Source organism: Bos grunniens, chromosome 24 (genome assembly GCF_055505025.1).
Source record: "Bos grunniens cultivar Pamir isolate PY7600 chromosome 24, Bosgru_T2T1.0, whole genome shotgun sequence".
Lineage (NCBI taxonomy): Eukaryota > Metazoa > Chordata > Mammalia > Artiodactyla > Bovidae > Bos > Bos grunniens.
In genome coordinates, this window is record NC_141188.1 from 33,434,555 (window position 1) to 33,454,666 (window position 20,112).

Genomic DNA, 20,112 nt, shown 5'->3' on the forward strand with positions numbered 1-20,112 from the left:
CCCGGTGCTGCTGTCTCTCCCCTTCGCCTGCTCCCTCCTTCTCCCGTCTCCCCTCCCCCTCCTTCTCCTCCTCTTCCTTCTCTTTTCTCCTTCTCCTTCTCCCTCTTTCTCTTCCCCTTCTCCTTTTTCCCTCCGTCCTTCTCTTCATCCACTTCCTCCTTCCTCTTGTTTAATTATTATTATCACTATTATCATTTTTTATTGAATTTAGTGCTTGCTAGGAGTTCCCTATTTCTTAAGAGGTTGATAACACACAGGTAGTTCCATCTTTCAAGTGGAGAAAGAACATGCTGGTCCTCTTAACTTTATTTTCATCAGCTCTTAGCATATCTGAGCAGAATTTAATTTTAAAAATATTCTTATAGTCTATATTGTCTAAGTAATCATTGGTCTGAATATGATTTGACCCTTTTCCATAACGCCTCAGGAGTGTAACTGGATCTAAAATGGGTTCTGAGCTGTGTTCACTTTGTGGAAGTATGATCTTTAACCAAAGAAAACAAAAAACAAACAAACAAAAAAAACAGAGAAATTTAAACTTGCCAAAAAGCAAAGTAATAAAATTAATGGCCTGTCTTTCATTCAAAACTCCAGATTCCCATGAATCTTCTGAAATCAGAAAAAAAAAGTGTTAAGAAGGCATGTGTTGAATTGATACATTGTTGTATTGATACATCTAGGAGGTGACTAGAAAAGCGAAAGTCACCCAGTAGCACCTACCAATCTCTGTTCAAGGGCGAGCAAGTGTCAAAATTAGCTGCTGCTGTCTGGTTTTGAACTAGATGTTTGTCCTTGATCATCTCACTAAAGCCTTTGTCTTCGGTCACTCTGTGTTTACCGAAAAGCCTCTGGTTCTTATTGACCTGCATTAACTTTATTACTTCATCCCCCGTGACTCCAGGCTGTGTTCTAAACCACAAACCCATTGTTTCGTGTACTGAAAAATGTTCTTGACTATCACAACCTGTGGTAAGAGAGAGCCTTAATATCATCTTGATATGACAGCATCTGATAAAGATGACATTAACATGTATCAATACTAGAAAAGGAGACAAGGTACTACGGTTGTGGTTCTTTTGTTTTCTAAATTAATTGACCGGCATAAAGGACAGTATTGGAGACGTATCTCTAAGTGGGTAGTTACAAACACAGCTTCTGGGAACAGGGAGCCTGAAGGGAAATAAGTCACAAACCTTGAGGGGATCAGACCATGCCACACTGAATGGGAGTCGGCAAAGAAGAAGAATGTATCACTTACCTACAGCTTGGTAACAAACTGTCCAAGATTTAGTGACTTAAAACAACAGGTCTGGGACTAGAGTAGGTCTGGGCTTGTGACCACAAGCTTACATGACCCTGAGTGTGAGTGTCCCCTTAAATTTTGTACCCTGGCTGTCTAACACAACAACAACAACAACAACTTACGATCTTTCACAGTTTCACTAGGGCTTCCCCAGTGGCTCAGATGGTAAAGAATCTGCCTGCAGTGCAGGAGACGCGGGTTCCATCCCTGGGTTGGGAAGACTCCCCGGAGAAGGGAATGGCAACCCACTCCAGTATTCTTGCCTGGGAAATTCCATGGACAGAGGAGCTTGGCGGGCTACAGTCCATGGGGTCACAAAGAGTCAGACATGACTGAATGACTAACACTTTCACAGTTTCACTGAGAGCAGCTCAGCTGGATGATTTTTGCTCAGGGTATCTCATGAAGGTGCAATTAAGGTGTCAACTGGAATTGCAATTATCTGAAGGCTTGACTGGAACTGAAAGAGCTCTGCCAAAGCAGTTCACTCCCATGTCTGGCAAGTAGGCAATGACCATTGGTAGGAGGACTCAGTTCTCTGAGTGTGGGCTTCTCCATAATCCGCTTGGGTGTCCTCATGACATGTCAGCTAAGTGAGCCAAGAAGGAAGGTGAAAGACACAGGGACTTGCATCATGCATGCTCAGAAACTACACACCATCATTTCCGTCATATTCTACTGGTCACACAGACCAACCTTGATACCCTGTAGGGTGAGATTACCCAAAGGTGTGAATAATAGATTGTTGGCTGCCATTTTGAAGGCTGTCTACCTTACAAAGAAAGAGGAGGAGGAGAGAAAGGGGAAGAAAATTGCTTAACTGAGAATCTGGCTTTATAAGAATGGCTTTGGCTTGAGCTTTTGGATAAAGATTAAGTCAAAATAGCAAACTGTGGAGGAGAACTAGGGTTGGCTGTATTATTGGATAATCCAACTCTTTACTCTGTGGCTGTGTGTATGTTGTGGGGAGGGTTGAGCACAAAGGCTTCATCCCAGACACAGTCTTTCCATTGAATGTGTCCACCAAGGAAGGATGCCAGTCCATAAGATCCCAGCTAGGGGGCTACTGGATGACTTGGGTAGTAGAGGGGATGTAACAACGTCTGTTAAAAGATAGCTTATTCCATCAGAGTGGCTTTGTTCCCAGTCTCTAGGGCTTCATTTACTTATTCCAGGTTGATCTGTGCTTTAGAGTCCAGTCTCTGTGATTGAGTGATATCCTTGTTCTTCACTTGAGATTATTGACCAAGTCAGCATAAATATCACAAATTTTCCTATTCCCTCAAAGAATAATCTGATTATTTCTAAAAAGAAGACCTTTTTGAGTTTGTTCAATATGACACCTTCTTTAGATCAGTACAGAGAGCACAAGCAAGTAGATCTTCCTACTCTCTTCCTCGTGTAGTCAACCTCTCTCCCTCAAACACCAAACTTTCGAGGAACCAGGTACCTTCTGCCGAATGACGACCCTGAAGCTGACACATGGATCTTTCTTTTCCCCCAAGAGGGCAGTGATTTTTTTAATGCAGAAATTGATTTGCCCCAGGGACTTCATTCCTAAAGACTCTTCTCATCTCTAGCTCCTGCCCTCCTCCTCCTCCTCCACTGAGTGGTCCCTAGCCACCCTGACAGGGGACCTACCTTCACACCGGGCACAGTCCCCCCACTGACACTCCCCGGAAGCCCTCCATAAGAATGAAGGGGATGTGTCATCTTTAACGCCGAGATTGTCCATCAGAACCAAGAGTCAGTGCACAGACACCTTCCCTGCTCTTTTGTCCCTGCATCTTATCATGACTCTCCAGCAGGGCCTTCGATTTCTACACCTCAGTAGGGGTATCTGGGCTACTTTTTAGCTTGCATCTCTGTGTGCAGAGATATGTCTCCAATTCCTCACACAATGAAAGAATAACAACAACATGAATTACAAATGTTAGGATGCATTATGCTTTGATTAAATAAGAAATGTGAGCGGCTGAGCCCAGAAGGATAGAACCTGAATCCCGTCAAGAGAAAAGATGAACGAACAGAACTATAGTGACATCTGCTGGTCCGTCCCATAGAGTTGTTGGTTTAAATGTCATCAGAAGTTGGTGGTGGAAGGAAATAATAATGATGATACTCTCATGCTTTAAAAAAAAAAAAAGAAAGAAAGAAATCCTTAAAATGTGCTTTTATGCAAAGATGTATGAAGTGCAACTGTTTTAATTGGTATGTCGCGAATGAGAAAACAAAAGTCTTTGGAATAGACAGTGGAAATTATTGACTCTGCAATTGCTCGTGACAGGAATGGAGAAGACCGCTCGTGTCATCATTTCAGCACAGGGTCCCCCACACCCACACGCCGCAGCAGATCAACATCAGTCTAGAGGAGAAGGTAAGCAAGAAGAACAAGAGGGTTCTACTTAAAAGTATCTCTGAGTCTTAAAATACTGGCTTCCTCTTCAGATGTTTCAGGAGAAGCTAAGGCTCCAGGGGACACAAATGACCTTCCCCACTCACATGTACAACGTCTTGTACAGTGTCTTGGTGAAAAAAATGGCCATGGCTGCGATGCTGAGGCACATTAGAAAAACATTAAGATGTAATCAGGTACTCCTTGGGGGCCGGGGCTTCAGGGAGATCAATAGACTTTGCCAGCCCATTGGCCTCTGGTTGGGCAAACCTTCGATTACCAACATTTGCTGCCCTCTCTGCCAAAAAAAATCAAGTGAGAGCTGGCTCTGGGGTCCTGCAGCCCAAACACAGAATGCCCGAAGCTGCCTCCTGGGAGCCTGAGTCTCAGGGAAGCACCCCTTGAGCATTTCTCAGCCAGTGTCATTTTAGAAAGGGCAGTTTTTGTTGGAATCACCCCCCCACCACCACCACCACCAAAGCAGTGTCACAAAGGGAGCCATCCTCTGGACTCTGGATAATGACCATTCTGTTTTCAATGAAATACAAACACAAGGATATTTTTTTCCTAAGCACAGCCCTAACTGCCTCCAGTGGATGGTGTCCACAACAATAGATGATAAAGCTTTGCTAATGGCCCTCCTTACCAAAAAAAAAAAAATTAGTAGAGATTATGGTTTTTAGAAATTATCCAGATCACTTTAAAATGGTCTGCATGCCCCTCAGCTTTGAGGTCCAGCATGACAAAAAGATGAGGGCTGCATTAGGAACAAAGGAACTTTTCGCCTCTGCTGTGGGGCCGCTCTGAGTGGGAGGCATGGCTGCCATCTTGCTGTGCTGAAAGCATCCTCATCCCATATCTGAATAAAGGACAGAGAGGCCCCCGCCCAGGCGGCATGTGGGGGAGTGCGCATCTCACAATAACCGTATATTGTGTGAAAGTACGAGTGTGGACAGTCTGCACTTCTCGGAAGCTGGGTTCCTTTTAATGACTCTGAGGGACAATGCATCACCTGCGAGTCTAAAGCACATTCGATAAAACATCTTGGAGTCGGTGCCTGTGGAATTCATTTTCCAGAGACAGCCACGCTTGGGGATTTGGTTTCTAAGTCTTTTTTTCCCTTTCTTTCTTTCTTTTCTTTTTTTTTTTTGAATGTGTTTAAACTGGAAAGCTACTTTCTTCCCCACCCCTCTATCATCTTTTGGCCCTGGTTGATTCTGCACAATTCATCATTGTTTCAGCAGGTTTTCTACAAGGGAAGATTACTAAACTAATTGATTATTAATTGATTATCATAATAGTCACATTCTATTTGCAGTGATTCCTGCAAGCCAGGTATGCCCCGGGTCGTTCTCAACAGCCAGGGATTTGCAGACCCAGAGCCAGGCTGGGGCGTCCCCAGGGACCCATCCATCTGGTGCTGACAGTGCCACATCCATTATTTCCGCAAATAACGCTAAGGGAGGGAGTACTGGGTGGAACTGGGAGCATCTTTTTCTGTAGTTTCTTCCATTTGCAAGAAGTTTTCTGAATAACTCTGGCATGACACCTATTATTGAGAAGGGGAGGAGCTCTTTTCCAGAAGTCTTCTCAACCTTCCTGCAACCACAGACTCCAGGCCCTACAGACTCAGTGGGCTGTGATCTTGGTCCTATCTCCTGACACACGGTTCACCCTGCGACTCAAACTCCGTCACTCTTAAAAACAACACTGTCGTGTGCCTCCATGGAGCCCTGTTGTTGTTCAGTCGCTAAGTCATGCCCGACTTTTTGTGACCCCATGGATGGCAGCAAGCCAGGCTTCCCTGTCCTTCACTATCTCCCAGAGTTTGCTCAAACTCATATCCATTGAGTCGCTGAATGCCATCCAACCATTTCATCCTCCATTGCCCCCTTCTCCTCTTGCCCTCAATCTTTCCCAGCACCATGGTGTTTTCCAATGAGTCAGCTCTCTGCATCAGGTGGACAAAGTATTAGAGCTTCAGCATCGGTCCTTCCAATGAGTATTCAGGGTTGGTTTCCTTTAGGATTGATTGGTTTGATCTCCTTGCTGTCCAAGGGACTCTCAAGAGTCTTCTCCAATACCACAGTTCAAAAGCATCAATTCTTCAGCACTCAGCCTTCTTCATGGTCCAACTGTCACATCCATACATGACTACTGGAAAAACCATTGCTTTGACTCTATAGACTTTTGTTGGCAAAGTAATATCTCTGTTTTTTAATATGCTGTCTAGGTTTGTAATAGTTTTTCTTCCAAGGAGCAAGTGTCTTTTAATTTTTTGGCTGCAGTCACCATAAGCAGTGATTTTGGGGTCCAAGAAAATCACCTGGAGTCTGTCACTGTTTCCATAAAACACCCTCCTCTGGGTGCCCTATGCCTCAGTCTCTTGTTCAGTCCCTTGTCCAGTCCCCGGGGCACAACAGTGCACAAAGTGTGCCCTTGGGCTCACGGGGCAGAAAGACAATTACTTTGACCAGACAGCAGGGTGTCATTTATACTGTGGCAGAAAAGGGGGGCAGGAGTCAGGAAAAACTTCCCAGAGGAAGGGACATTTGTGCTGAGTTGTCAAGGGTGTGGGATTACAGAAGGGAAAGTATGTCCCAGGCAACGGAAGCATCATAGAAGAATGAAACCCACCCACAAATAATAGTTCTCAGGTGGCCAGAGGGAAGACGTGTGTATGGGGGGGGTCTGGCAGTGAAGAAGAGGGTGTCAGGAAACAGGAGAAGCCCCATCTGTGGGGTTGATCCTCAAAGGTGTAGTTCTGTATGCCCCTTATTTAACATTTGTTGAGCATCTACTGTATGCGAGGATTGGTCCTACATGCTTGGTGGAATTTGGAGGAACACCATCTCTGCTCTCAATAATGAACACACTTTGAGTGCCCACTGCATACCGGACAAGCTGTCCTTTTGCTATTTTATTGAATCCTCATAACAAACCTGCAAGGTAGCTACTATCACCCTGGCTTTGCAAAGGAGGACACTGGAGCCCTGAGACACAAAAATGACTTGTCCATGATCAAACATGTGGTTTGCAACTCAGCTGGACAACTTCAGAGAAGTCCCAAGAAGCTTATGAGTGAATGTTTCCAGTGACACAAAACTGTAGAGGAGAGGGTGGGGCGTGCAAACATCTGGGGGTGATGCTTTCCCTGCTCCTGATATATCCCTTTGTGCTGCAAAGGAACCCCAAGCTCAGACTCTCCGGAAGTCCCTGTGTGCATTCCCCAGGCAGGAGCCCTCCACAGAGATGCCTGCTTTGCCTGCAGCCCCTTCTCCCCATCCCTAAGCCCCCCTGCCTTTGTAACACCTCCTGCAGGGGGTAGCCCCGCCTCTGACCTACCAGCCGCTGGGCAAGGTGTAAGCCCCCCTGGGGTCCTGGAAGTTCCCCTGGCCTCCGGCATAGATGGCAATTCCCACTTCAGACATTTCTCAAGCTCGGCAGAGGGAAGCAGAAAGATTCATAGCCAGGAGAAGGAGAAAGACTACTGAGCTGATTCTCAACACAGGGTTGCGGGTTTCCTTTATAGAACTCTTATTTTGTATCAGTTCGTCCTGATTACTTTTCGAAATATTAAAATCTGTAAGTAAACATCTTGCCCTGTTAAGGTTGGTCTCCTGCCAATAGCCTTTATCAGGCTTATAAATTCTATTTTTATCTCCCCCCACCTGCTCCCAATTCTTCTCTTAAGCTGACACCGAAAGGTCCAATAATCAGTCACCCAATTCTGTGGTCGTGACCTCTCCAATAACAAGGGGAGAAGTGTAGTCTCACTAATGTGGGAAGCAAAGAAAGGAAAGAATCATCAAGGACTTCTTAATACAACTGAAAGCAGCAAAGTCCGCCTAGAAATAGAATGTTTTAAAGAGAGAGAGAGACATTTGTTACGAAACAGCATGTTTCAACATAAACCGAGATGTAACGAACACATGGAAAAAAGTCCAAGGGAAAGAAAACTATGGAAACAATCATGGAAGTGTCAAGCTAGGGTACAGGGAGTATAGGTGGATGTTGGAGTATAGGTGGATGTTTCCAGAATGCTATTTTAGGTCCTATTCATACGTGAATTCCTCTGATAAAATTTCCCTGTGGCTGGTCTTTACACGCTGAACCCAGTGAGTCAGGGTCGGCCCCTCACCCCTTGTCTGGGGCTCCGTCATTTCCAATAGCACACAAAGTGGTATGCATTTGCTCATTGCCTCGTTGGTCTGAGTGCTCTGGCGTTCATATAACATTGTATTTCTGAATCTGCAATACTTCACATCACAGAGGGAAACAGAAAAGGAAGATGCTGAAGAGAACATGAAGGGAGAAAAAGACAGGAGACTTTGTCAGGAGTTTTAAACTTTTCTTATTGAGTTAGAAGAAGCCCCTGGGAGAAGATGCTTTAGATGTTTGGTCCTTCTGGGCGCACTGTTGCCAGAGAAAAGAAAGCACGTGATGAGTTAAAAGTGGTTGGGACACGCGAGGGACTCAAAGAGAAGACTGGGGGAAGGTGCCTATCTCACAATTGCTCTCTTATGTGGGCGTTAAGGCTGTGACCGATATTGTCATCATTTACAGGATATGCTTCTTTCAAAAGCACAAGAAATCTTGGCTGTGTAAAGAGAAAACTTCCCAGTTTTTACCTAAAATTCTTTATCCCATGATGCACAGCATTAAGCGAAGGACATGGGCACTTAGGGAAAGGAATTTCAAATTCGTGGTGCCCTCTTGTTTTGCCTTGTAAATTTTGCCAGGTTTCCTTCCTTCGCTGGTTTTATGATATTAACCATTTGCAGCCAGAGCACAAATGATGGGGAAAGTCATAAATACAGAGGTGGTATTGCTCTACGAAGTCATCCAAATGTTAGGTAAGACATACACAGGGATCCTGAATTTTAGAACAAAGACCCTGAGATGGTTGGAGGTGTTGGCAGGGACCGGGAAGACATGAGATGAATAAATCATCTCCTCTATTAATTAACTGTCTAAGGAAACTGTGTCAGTATAGTTTCTCTTCTGTTTCCTCCCTGCCCCAAATGCCAGTGAGTCAGTGAAGGGGGTAATGTGAGATGGCGTGCCAACTTGTGGACACCAGGGAAGTCTGCCTCAAAGTTTGCCCAGCTTAGCATTTACCAAGGTACCTCCTATGGCCTGAGTTATGTCCCCTCAAAATTAATATACTGAAACCCTACCATACACTCCACCCCCCGCCTCCAGAATTCAGAATGTGACTTTGGAGATAGGCTCTCTAAAGAGATAATTAACATGAGGTCATTAGTGTTAGTCGCTTTAGTCGTGTCTGTCTCTTTGCGACCCTATGAACTGTAGCCTGCCATGGGATTCTCCAGGCAAGAATACTGGAGTGGGAAGCCATCCCCTTCTCCAGAGGATCTTTCCAACCCAGGGATAGAACCCAGGTCTTTTCCACTGTAGGTGGACTCTACCATTGGAGCCACCAGGAATCCCTGAGGTCATTAGGATGGACCCTAATTCAATCTGACTGGTGTCCTTACTTTTCCCTCTTTTTAGAGGAAATTAGAACACACAGATACACAGAAGGAAGACCCTGTGAAGACATTAGAAAAAGGTGACCATCTACAAGAAAAGGAGAGAAACTTCAGAAGATACCACCCTTGATCTCGGACTTCCAGCCTCCAGAATTTTGAGAAGCCAAACTTCCGTTGTTTAAGCCACCCAGTCTGTGGTATTTTGTTATGGCAGCTCTAGAAGACTAATAAAGTGCTTACAATAGTCTGTTAAGTGAGAAAAATGAATCAGTCTCTCAGTGATGACCCTTAGGAAACCTGAAGTCTGTAGACACATGGGAAGTAGCTGGCACTGTGCAGTATGACTGAGGGTCCGGCATTCGCTCTTCTGCTCATGACTCTGATGACCTCAGGCAAGTATGCAAACCTCTCTGAACACCAGATCCCTCTTGTGTGAAATGAAGATAATGATACTTGATTAGATACTATGCATTTATGGAAGGAGTCCTCCAGTGTGGACTAGGTATACAAATATAAATGATATTGTCCTGTTCTGGTGATGCTTATGGTGACTCTAATTAAGGAGAAAGAGAGAAAGAGATGCTCATAAATGGATAACTGCAATACCATGGGACACTTGCTCCAAAAGAAATATGTACATGCACTTTCATAGACCTATGTGTGTGTGTGTTAAGGTTGCATCAGATTAACTTTTAAGAATGAAGTCAGGAAAAACTTCACAAAGGAGATCATTTGACTGGGCTTTTAAAGTACAAGTTCAAATAGCAGAGAATCAGACAAGAGAGCTTTGGGATAAAGAAGCATGCACAATGGCAAGAGTGCCCAGAAGGGCAAGACAAGGTAAAAGAATAGTAAATAGTTAGGCGTGATTAGAGAGCACCACCAGGACTGTCAGAACATGAGATAGGAAAGCTACATTGGTGTCAAATCATAAATGGTCTTGAATACTTAGACAAGCTGTCTCAGCTTTGTTCTATTAGACATTGGGGATCAGTGAAGATTTTTAAGCAAGACAGTGATATGAAAAGATATGTCTTTTGGAAAGTATATTTTGAAGGCAGTGCGGTAAATGGATGTGATGGGAAATGTTTAGAAACATACATCAAGTAGATATGCTATTGCAAGAGTTCACATACTTGAAAAACCCTGGGTGGGGAAGGATTGAATTGGATAATCTCTGTGAACTTACTCTTTAAATAATAATACTAATAATTGTGATTATTTTTGAGAGTGAGAATATTTAAGACCACGACTTGTCAGTACATGTCAATGCTAATTAAATTTTCAGGGCAGTTGTGAGAAATTAGTTAATATCATTACAAACATGTGATACCAGGTGATTTTCTTAGTTGCGAATTCCTTGTTTTAACATTAAAATAACTGCTCAGTCAACCAATTTGAAGGAAGTGAAGTGTTTCGCCAAAATGAAATTTTCAATTCATTTCTATCTCGTTTCCATCTTTTTTATAATTAAATTTATTATTTCTAATTGAAGAATAATTACTCTACAATATTGTGCTGGTTTCTGCCAAACATCAACATGAATCAGCCATAGATTTACCTATGTCCCCTCCCTCTCAAACCTCCCTCCCTCTTCCCTCCCCATCCCACCCCTCTAGATTGTTACAGGGCCCTGGTTTGAGTTCCCCAAGTCACAGGGCAAGCTCCCATTGGCTATCTGTTTTAAATATGGAGTGTATATGTTTCCATGCTACTCTCTCCATACTTCCCACCTCCTTCCTCCCCCTACCCCGTCCATAAGTCTGTTCCCTATGTCTGTGTTTCCACTGCTGCCCTGCAAACAGGCTCATCATGTCCATCTTTACGGAAAGTTAGTTACTTTTGGTGACAATAAGAACAAGTCTGCCCCCACATGTAGCACAATAAACCAAAGCTTTAAATTCCACAGGTACTGGTGTTGAAAGTCCATAGGTTATGAAATATAAATGACACTATGTTTTAGAGACCGGATTATACACTGTCGACATGTTCCCCTCTTTCTCTGCACCCCCTACCCCAACTGCCGAGCAGAATTACCTGCTATCTTCTCTGTGCTCCCAGAGTCCTTTGTTTTCTATTGCACAAATCACACTGCAGGACGGAATATACATAAGCCTTTGTCTCCACTGCTAGATCACAAACTCCTTGTCTTCTTCATCTCTGGCTCCCCAGAGCCTAGCATAGGGCCTGCCTGGCCACAGAAGACGCTTGATATTCAGTCACTGAATTGCTTTAAGGTAACTCCCAGGATGGGGTGTGTGTGTATGTGTGTCTGTGTATATTTCTGCTATAAACTCAGAGTGAAAAGTGATAAAGTAATGTGGATTCCACTTGATGGCCTGTTCTATAAAGTACTTCTCTTTTTAGTGTAAAAACCCCAGTGAAGGGACTGACACATGCCAGCTTAAGTACACATGCAAAAGCTCTGTCTTGGCAGCCAGCCTTGGTTAGCCCAGCTCTCTTTGAATGCAAGCGTCTGATTCATAAGTGCTTGTCCTGCTCCATAGCCCTAGCACGTATCACGTTTATTTGTTTGACTTATGCAGGACGAGTGTGTATACATCTCCTATACAGGATCTCATTATACCCAGGCAGAAAGTGGTTTAATGCACACTTTGTACTTTTGACACCTAAATAATCCAGTTATCATCTTGACATGGAAATTGGAATGTCTTTGTTCTAGTGGCCTGATATACTCAAGTTAGAATACATACATCAATGATTTCAAAACACAATGTGTTCTACAAATATCAAACCCTGTTCACTGTGCTTCAAACAATGCAGTCAAGACAGTTCATTATACAGGGATGGGGAAATAAATTCCCTTTTTTCTCTTTGCTTTTCTTCTGTTGACTAAAGAAGCATCAATAAAAAGGCCAGGTGCTCTGCAGCTAACGTTCTCATGGACAGCACACACATTCAGCTCATAGACTAACTGCCATTTACTGTCTTTTTCCTTGAATATTAATAAAGAGATAGGACACTATAAAAAGTGTCTTCTTATTCTTCCACTTCCTTAAATCATACTTATTATTGAGATATCTTAGAAAAACATTCTATTTCAATGATAGCTGACTTTTTCTTAAGACATCATTTGCAGTGTGTCATATGAGGTACTTTAAACTCTCCCTATAATATCTCATCAGCCCTAGAAGGTAAGTAAGTATTATTCTTTTTCACTCCTATTTACAGATGCAGTTATTGGTGTTGTTTAGTTGCTGTGTCTGACTCTTTTGCAACCCAACGGACTGTAGCCTGCCAGGCTCCTCTGTCCATGGAATTTTCCAGGCAAGAACACTGGAGTGGGTTGCCGTTTCCTTCTCTGGGGGATCTTTCCCTGCCAGGGATCAAACCGGCGTCTCCTGCGTTGGCAGGTGGATTCTTTACAATTGAGTCACCAGAGAAGCTCACAAATGCAGAAGTCAAACAAAGAATCACTTTCCTCCATGAGTGGGAGGGAGATAGACCCTGTTTCTCTCTGACTTGAATCTGGCTTTACACACTGTACCATACTATCCCAGCTTTTTGAAGGACTGAGCACTCAAATTCCTGTCTCAGCTAACTTCAGTCTGAATTTAGGCTTCTAACTGAAGGCTGCAATCATTTCCAGCATTAACTGGGAACTCCATACATGTCAATGAATGACTAATGTAGTGCTAATCACTAACTGTAAGTCCAGAGGGGAAGATTCAGAAATAGCAGAGATAAGAATATTTTTGCACCTGTATAACAAGAGCATCAACAGTGGTAATAAAGATAATAACATTTAGTTCACTTGTGGAGAAAATACTACAAACTAATCTCAGTGCAGGAGATAAAATTAAGGCAATCGGTGGGTTTGAGGCAGCAGTTTCAATATATTTACTTGGTTGGATGCTATGGCCCAACAAATATCCAGGAGACTTCCCAAGCGATATCCAAGGGAAAGCAACAAAATGTTGGATAAATCATTCCAAACCTAATACAGAGAGACTCACTCTGCCACATGGAAAAAGTGGTGAGGAGACAATTAACTTCAACAATGTGTATTGTGCCTAAAAACAAGACTGGGTAAAGTCACCACAACTGCAACCTCTGTAAATTAGTCAGCAATAATGGGTATAGTTTGAAACCATGAAAACTTTGAAAAACAGAATAATTGCAAGCCATGAAATCATTTATAGAAATTCCAACAACAAATTCTAAGGTAGACATGTCCAGCGCCTCTTTTCTACTTAATTTGAAATATTTATAGCAGAGGTAAAGCAAACATTTGATGAGTGTGAAGGTGCGAATGTAGCAAACCAAGATAGGTAATTGGCATTAAAATCACTGCAAGTGTTTAACACAAGAAGCCTTGCTTACAAAGTGCAGAAGATGTAAAATAAATGAACACATAAATGGAGAAACAATATATATTGTTGTCTGCTTCCAACAGACATAGAGTGGAAGTCGCTCAGTCATGTCCAACTCCTTGCAAGCCCATGGACCGTAGCCCTCCAGGCTCCTCTGTTCATGGAATTCTTCTGGCAGAATCCACAAGAGGGTTATCCTTCCTTTCTCCAGGGGATCTTTTCGACCCCGGGATCAAACCCAGGTCTCCCACATCACAGGCGGATTCTTTACCGACTGAGCCATGAGGGAAGCCCACCAACAGACATAAGAAATCTACTAAGGTTATAAGTGACCGACTGGCCTTCAAATGCAAGTAAATAGCAGAATTAAAATGGAGCTCAGCTGAGACCATAAACCAGGTCAGTGAATATAAAATTTTAAACACAATGTATACTGAGATAGAGCCATAGTCACAGACCAACAATTTCTGGATAAAAGACCAACAGCTTGCTACCTGCTCAAACCCATAAAGTAAATGGGATCAATAGGGCAGGACCAGATAAAGAGGCAAACGGCGGAAAGAGGAAGGCAGGCATGTTTTAAAGAACAACATACGTTGCTGTGCAGCTGTGGGTTTAATAAGGCCAAGTTTATGCTATACTTCAGGGACAATTCAGAAAACGATGACATTGGATTTCTAATCCAATAACAAATTACCCTAAGATTTCTACATAAATATCAATATGAAGATGCAGTCAATATAATGACTACATAACCTTCCTAAGAATTTTTAATCATAACTTTCAAGAAGATGTCCTGCTTAGTTAAGTGCTTTCATATATTTTATATAATTTTATTTTTATAGTACTCATAACTTCTATTCTTAACACCACAGAGCAGATGAGAAAACTGGAAATTAGAAGCAGCGAAAAATATGTCTAAGACAACACAGGGTGTCAGTGACAGAACCAAGATGAAAAAAGTGTCTCTGACTTCTACAGCTTTTTCTTCTCATGGAATCAGCCTTTCAAGTTTAAATAGGTCTGAAATGTAAAATACTAGTTGATTATAGGAAAAACATGTATCCAAGTTGGGAGATACACTTAAATCCCATTAAACTAACTGAAAAATTCATGAGCAATGCATGGATAATTTGTTTCTTATTAAAACATTAAACTTGTAGAGAATATTTAGCTGTTCAAATGTCAAGTAACAGGATAGCTATAGTAAGTTAATTAGGTACCAATTCATTGCTAAAGATACTTAATTGACATTTAATAAGCATATTAAATACCAATTAACCAACTATATTTAGTACTAACTATATTTAGTCAAAGTTGTTTTGTTAATTGCTTGCTCAGTGCCTTAGTATCTATGGTCAATAGATTATAACCCAATTAAATATATACATTAATGCATTTGCATATATGTCTCCCCAGCGGGGAGTGTCGCCCAGATGCTCATGTATGGGTTTAACCATCATCACCCATCTCTGTGAAGAAAACCTCCTCCAGCAAGCCACCCCAGCTAGTGGGAGACCCTCTACAAGAAGAATGTCAGCCTGCGTCTGAGGACAAGACTATTGCACTCTCCTGTCACTGCTGAACTCGGGACATGGAAAAATTAACAGGTGCTGGTGACAGGGGCACAGGGCTCTTTGGGACAGAGATCAAACCCTTTTGAGCCCTCCGCAGAGTGACTATCTCATTCAGAAGCCACAGCCACGGCGTTTCTTAAACACCATTTTTATTACCATCTACAGGAGGCAGGAACATACTGATTATGATAATTGCCTCCAGGGTCTCGTGACTCTACAGGGCTTAAAAGATCCTGGGTGGTGTTCTTCTGGGCTACTCGCTGAGTAAGGCTGTCTGGCAGTCACATGCTGACATGTGGGACCTGTATTGTGTATTCCGGATACAGTGTTTTCCGCAGACACAATGCTTCCAGCACAATAGCGAAAGGACACGTGAACACGTTAACCTTGGTCCCTCTTCCTTGACCCCGCAAAGGCATTTAATGTGTCTGTAGGTTCCAACAGCTTTATGAATCCTTGCTGAGGTTTGAATATGCAGAAGCGCTGAACAGTGATGTGAATCTCATTTCTCAGGGTTGAAGGGCAAAGCTGGCAGTCACTCAGACTATTTGTGCCGGCAAGACATACCCAAACAAGCCTTGTCTCAACATGACAAGATCATATAATAAATATTTCCTAAATAAAGGTGAATTACTATTTTGGAAATCAACCCAATCTTAAAATTTGGGGAGTGCTTTCCATTATTTAAATAATCAAGTTGGTGCCCACCGTGCGATCCCTGAGCTTGGCCAGAACCAAAGTCTGGAGGTGTGAACATTTAGTGGTGAGGTCTAGGTGATCATGTTTCCTACGCAATCCAGAAAAGCCAGCTGCTAGGACAGTGAGTCAAGCAATCAGTTTGGGGATTTCCCAATTTATGGGCAGAACTTTTCCAAAGACAGTCTGAGATCCACAGTTCAGGAGGATCTGAGCCAGGAACTGACAACATTACAGCTCTGGGAGACAGGAGTCAGTGGGCAGGAATCATCAAAAGTACTCCAGGAACACCTTTCTTAGTGTCTCATCCTTAGATGGATGAAAACCGTGCAGCTTTTGTCTGTGATTGTCTTCAAGGATTGCTGCTCCATCTCTGTAGGCACAACCAAAAGAAATTCCCTAAAGTGACTATAATTCAAACATGTTCAGACTGGAGGAATAAAGGTAAATGGTGGGAGGCCATATCTTTAGAACAGAATATAGGAAGGCATACATGTAAAATAGCAAGAGTAATACTTTCAACATTCAGAAAATGAAGATCATGACATCTGGTCCCATCACTTCATGGGAAATAGATGGGGAAAGAGTGGAAACAGTGTCAGACTTTATTTTTTGGGGCTCCAAAAGCACTGCAGATGGTGACTGCAGCCATGAAATTAAAAGACGCTTACTCCTTGGAAGGAAAGTTATGACCAACCTAGATAGCATATTCAAAAGCGGAGACATTACTTTGCCAACAAACGTTCGTCTAGTCAAGGCTATGATTTTTCCAGTGGTCATGTAAGGATGTGAGAGTTGGACTGTGAAGAAAGCTGAGCGCTGAAGAATTGATGCTTTTGAACTGTGGTGTTGGAGAAGACGCTTGAGAGTCCCTTGGACTGCAAGGAGATCCAACCAGTCCATTCTGAAGGAGATCAGCCCTGGGATTTCTTTGGAGGGAATGATGCTGAAGCTGAAACTCCAGTACTTTGGCCACCTCATGTGAAGAGTTGACTCACTGGAAAAGACTCTGATGCTGGGAGGGATTGGGGGCAGGAGGAGAAGGGGATGACAGAGGATGAGATGGCTGGATGGCATCACTGACTCGATGGACGTGAGTCTGAGTGAACTCCGGGAGTTGGTGATGGACAGGGAGGCCTGGCGTGCTGCGATTCATGGGGTTGCAAAGAGTCGGACACGATTGAGCAACTGAACTGAATACTTTCAAGGATGGCATCACCGATTCAATGGACCTGAACCTGGGCAAACTCTGGGAGATGGTGAGGGACAGGGAGGCCTGGTGTGCTGTAGTCCACGGGGGTCACAAGGAGTCGGACATGACTTAACAGCTGAACAACAGCAACAACCAAGTTACACCTATACTGGGTATGATTACAAAATGACGTGTGTTGCTATAAATAGGGTTTCCCTTGTGGCTCAGCTGGAAAAGAATCCAAAGATTATGAATGTATTAACTAGATACGAAGTTGAGGATGTGCCTAGACACAGTGACCCTAGTTGACCTGCCCTGTCATTTTTTTTGTCTCCATGTGAACACTGGTGGTTTTGAGTATTTCTTGCCAGAGGTCCATCTGTATTGGCAAGACTGCATCTGTTTGTGTTTGGGGGGTCGGGGGGGGGGGCGGCAGTGATGGGTAAGGGGAGGATGTCTCCTTCCTTCAAAAATGACGCTGGGCTCTGATGAGAATCTTCTCATCATCTTGAGACTTGGCAGCAGATTAATATGTAACACTCTTTAAAATGTCCCAGGGCGGGTCAGTGCAATTTACCTCATTTGGCTTTTGCATCAAATTTTCCATTGAAAAGACTTGTGCACTTTGCATGTTCCCAGTTAATGAAGGACTGCCATGTGCCTGTGAGCTTTGTTTGAGGATGCCATGAAATGGGGGAGAAAATTATTATCCGGAGGGACATAATTGTTGCCCTGAATAAGTCTGATCAGTGAGGGAAAGGAATAAAGAGATTGCATGTGAAATTTAAATTCTTCAGTGTGAGGTACTCTTGGGTAAGCAAAACACTCAAGCTAAAGTTAGAAATGAATTAGTTAACACAACAGAAAAAAGAGTCAGACTCTATAGACTGAGCCAACATTTCAATTTTCAGCTCAGTAGGCAGTGGAAGTGAGGCTGAAGAGGGGGCTTGGCATAAATCATAAATTCCAGGATATTGTACTATAGCCTTCTAGGGGACTTGGTAAGCCACAGTTGACATATAGATTTGAGGTTCAGAATCTAGTTCTGGTGTTTAAAGAGAAAAGAAAGAGCTATATTGGAGGGCAGGAAAAATGCAGGACACTCAAGATAATGAATTAAATTCTCTTCCGATTGAAGAGAAATGGACAAAATGGGAATCTGTGTTTGAATTCTAAAAGTTGGTGATTAAGAAGCAATCTGAATGAAGTCTATATGGCTTATAAATTTTTGGTTGATGATGGATTTGAGTTTATTAGGTAGATCAGAACAAAAGGACATAAATGCAAATCAAGAGAGAATGTGTGAAAAAGAAATTTAAAGAGATATTTTATGGAGAAAGTGATGACATTTAGGATGAATTTGATCACTGCATGGATCTCAGTAAATTAAAAAGAGTATAATTGGTTATACAAGTGAAAGAAGCACCCTGAATCTTAATAGGACTCTGTGTTGCTTTAGAAAAGAGAACAGCGAGTTTACTTGAAATAGAGAATCCCTTCTAGGCCGCTTCCTTCAGAGACACCATCTCTACATCCATGTTGGGCAGTGGGGAGCAGAGGAGGAACACTTCACATTTCCTGGCTCCCGATCCTTGAAGGCTTTCATGCAGTGTGGTCTGTGATCCAGCAGCATCACCCGGGAGCTTGCTGGCAGTTCAGGGGCCCCATTCTGGGCCTACGGAATCAGAACCTGGATGACGCATGTGTACATTAATATTTGAAAAGCACAGATCTAAAACCACCACCCACAGCTCTACCTCTAGTTAAGGTGGGATTTAAACAGGCCTGGACTTGAAGCCTGGCTGTCCCCCTCACTAGGCAAGGCTGGTTAAATGATTTCACCCCTGAATTCCAATCTCCTCATGTGTAGAATGGAAATGATGAAAATAGTGGCTACCTATTTCAGAGTTTTATTAGCACGAAATGAAATTAGTGTTGAAAGCCCAGAGACTCTGAAACCAGATGTGCAAAGTCACTTCAGTCGTGTCTGACTCTTTGCGACCCCACAGACTCCAGGCTCCATGGTCCATGGGATTCTCCAGGCAAGAATTCTGGAGTGGGTTGCCATGCCCTCCTCCAAGGGATCTTCCTGACCCAGGGATTGAACCCGCATCTCTTACATCTCCAGCATTGCAGATGGGTTCTTTACCACTAGTGCCACCTGGAAAGCTCCTAAAACCAGACAGTCTGGCTCAGACAGTGCTCTGTCACTCACCAGCTGTACAACTTTGGGACAAACCATCTAACTTCACTGCCTGCCCCCAGGTTTTTCATCAGTAAAAAGAAAGTAATAATTGTACCCATATTACAGACTTGCTGTGGGAGCCAGCAATGTAACTGACATAAAAGTTCAAACTATTGCTGATGCCTCGATGTACTATAGACATGTTGGCTAGAATTACTGTTACAAATGAAATGCCAGGAAGACAAAAGCTTTTCAATAGATGTTAGCTCTTCTCTGTAGCATTACTCGCCCACACAATGACTTATTGTTATAGAAGCAGGCAGATTAAGGATGATGGAGAGCAACAAATTCAAGATTTAAGTAATTATAAGTTTGTGGTAGGATTTGCCTTTAACTGCTAACAGAACAATATGGGTTTTGGCAAAATGTTCCTTGAATCTACTGTAAGCTCACTTGTCTATCCAGGCAAGTTGGAAAATGGGACATGTTAATTCACATAACTTGGTTTTAAAAAACAAACAACTTTTCCCAAATGAAACAAAGGGATTTCCCCCCTCTACTGGATCCTAACCCCAATTGGTCTGAATTGACTCCTTTTTGTGTATGCAAATTGAATTTTCCTAATTCAGTCTCCACTTCTATAAGCCTGTATCTCTGTTTACATAGACACCAAGCGAGAGAATAGTCAAGTCGTGGGTGAGGGCTGGAGAGGTACTAAATCAGTGTTCTTTCTTTCCCCTTCTGCCTTCACGACCTTCCTCCAGGAAGCTCAGTTCACACTGGCTCCCTCTTGCTAGTTTCTCGAAACCTTTTCTAGGAAGTCTGACCACCGGCTCCTTCCCTGTGACCTGGTTTCTGGCTCTTGGGCTCTCCACGACCTCAGCTCAACCCCTTTCCCTTCTCACAGCATCAGCTCTGAGCCCTGAGGTCACTGA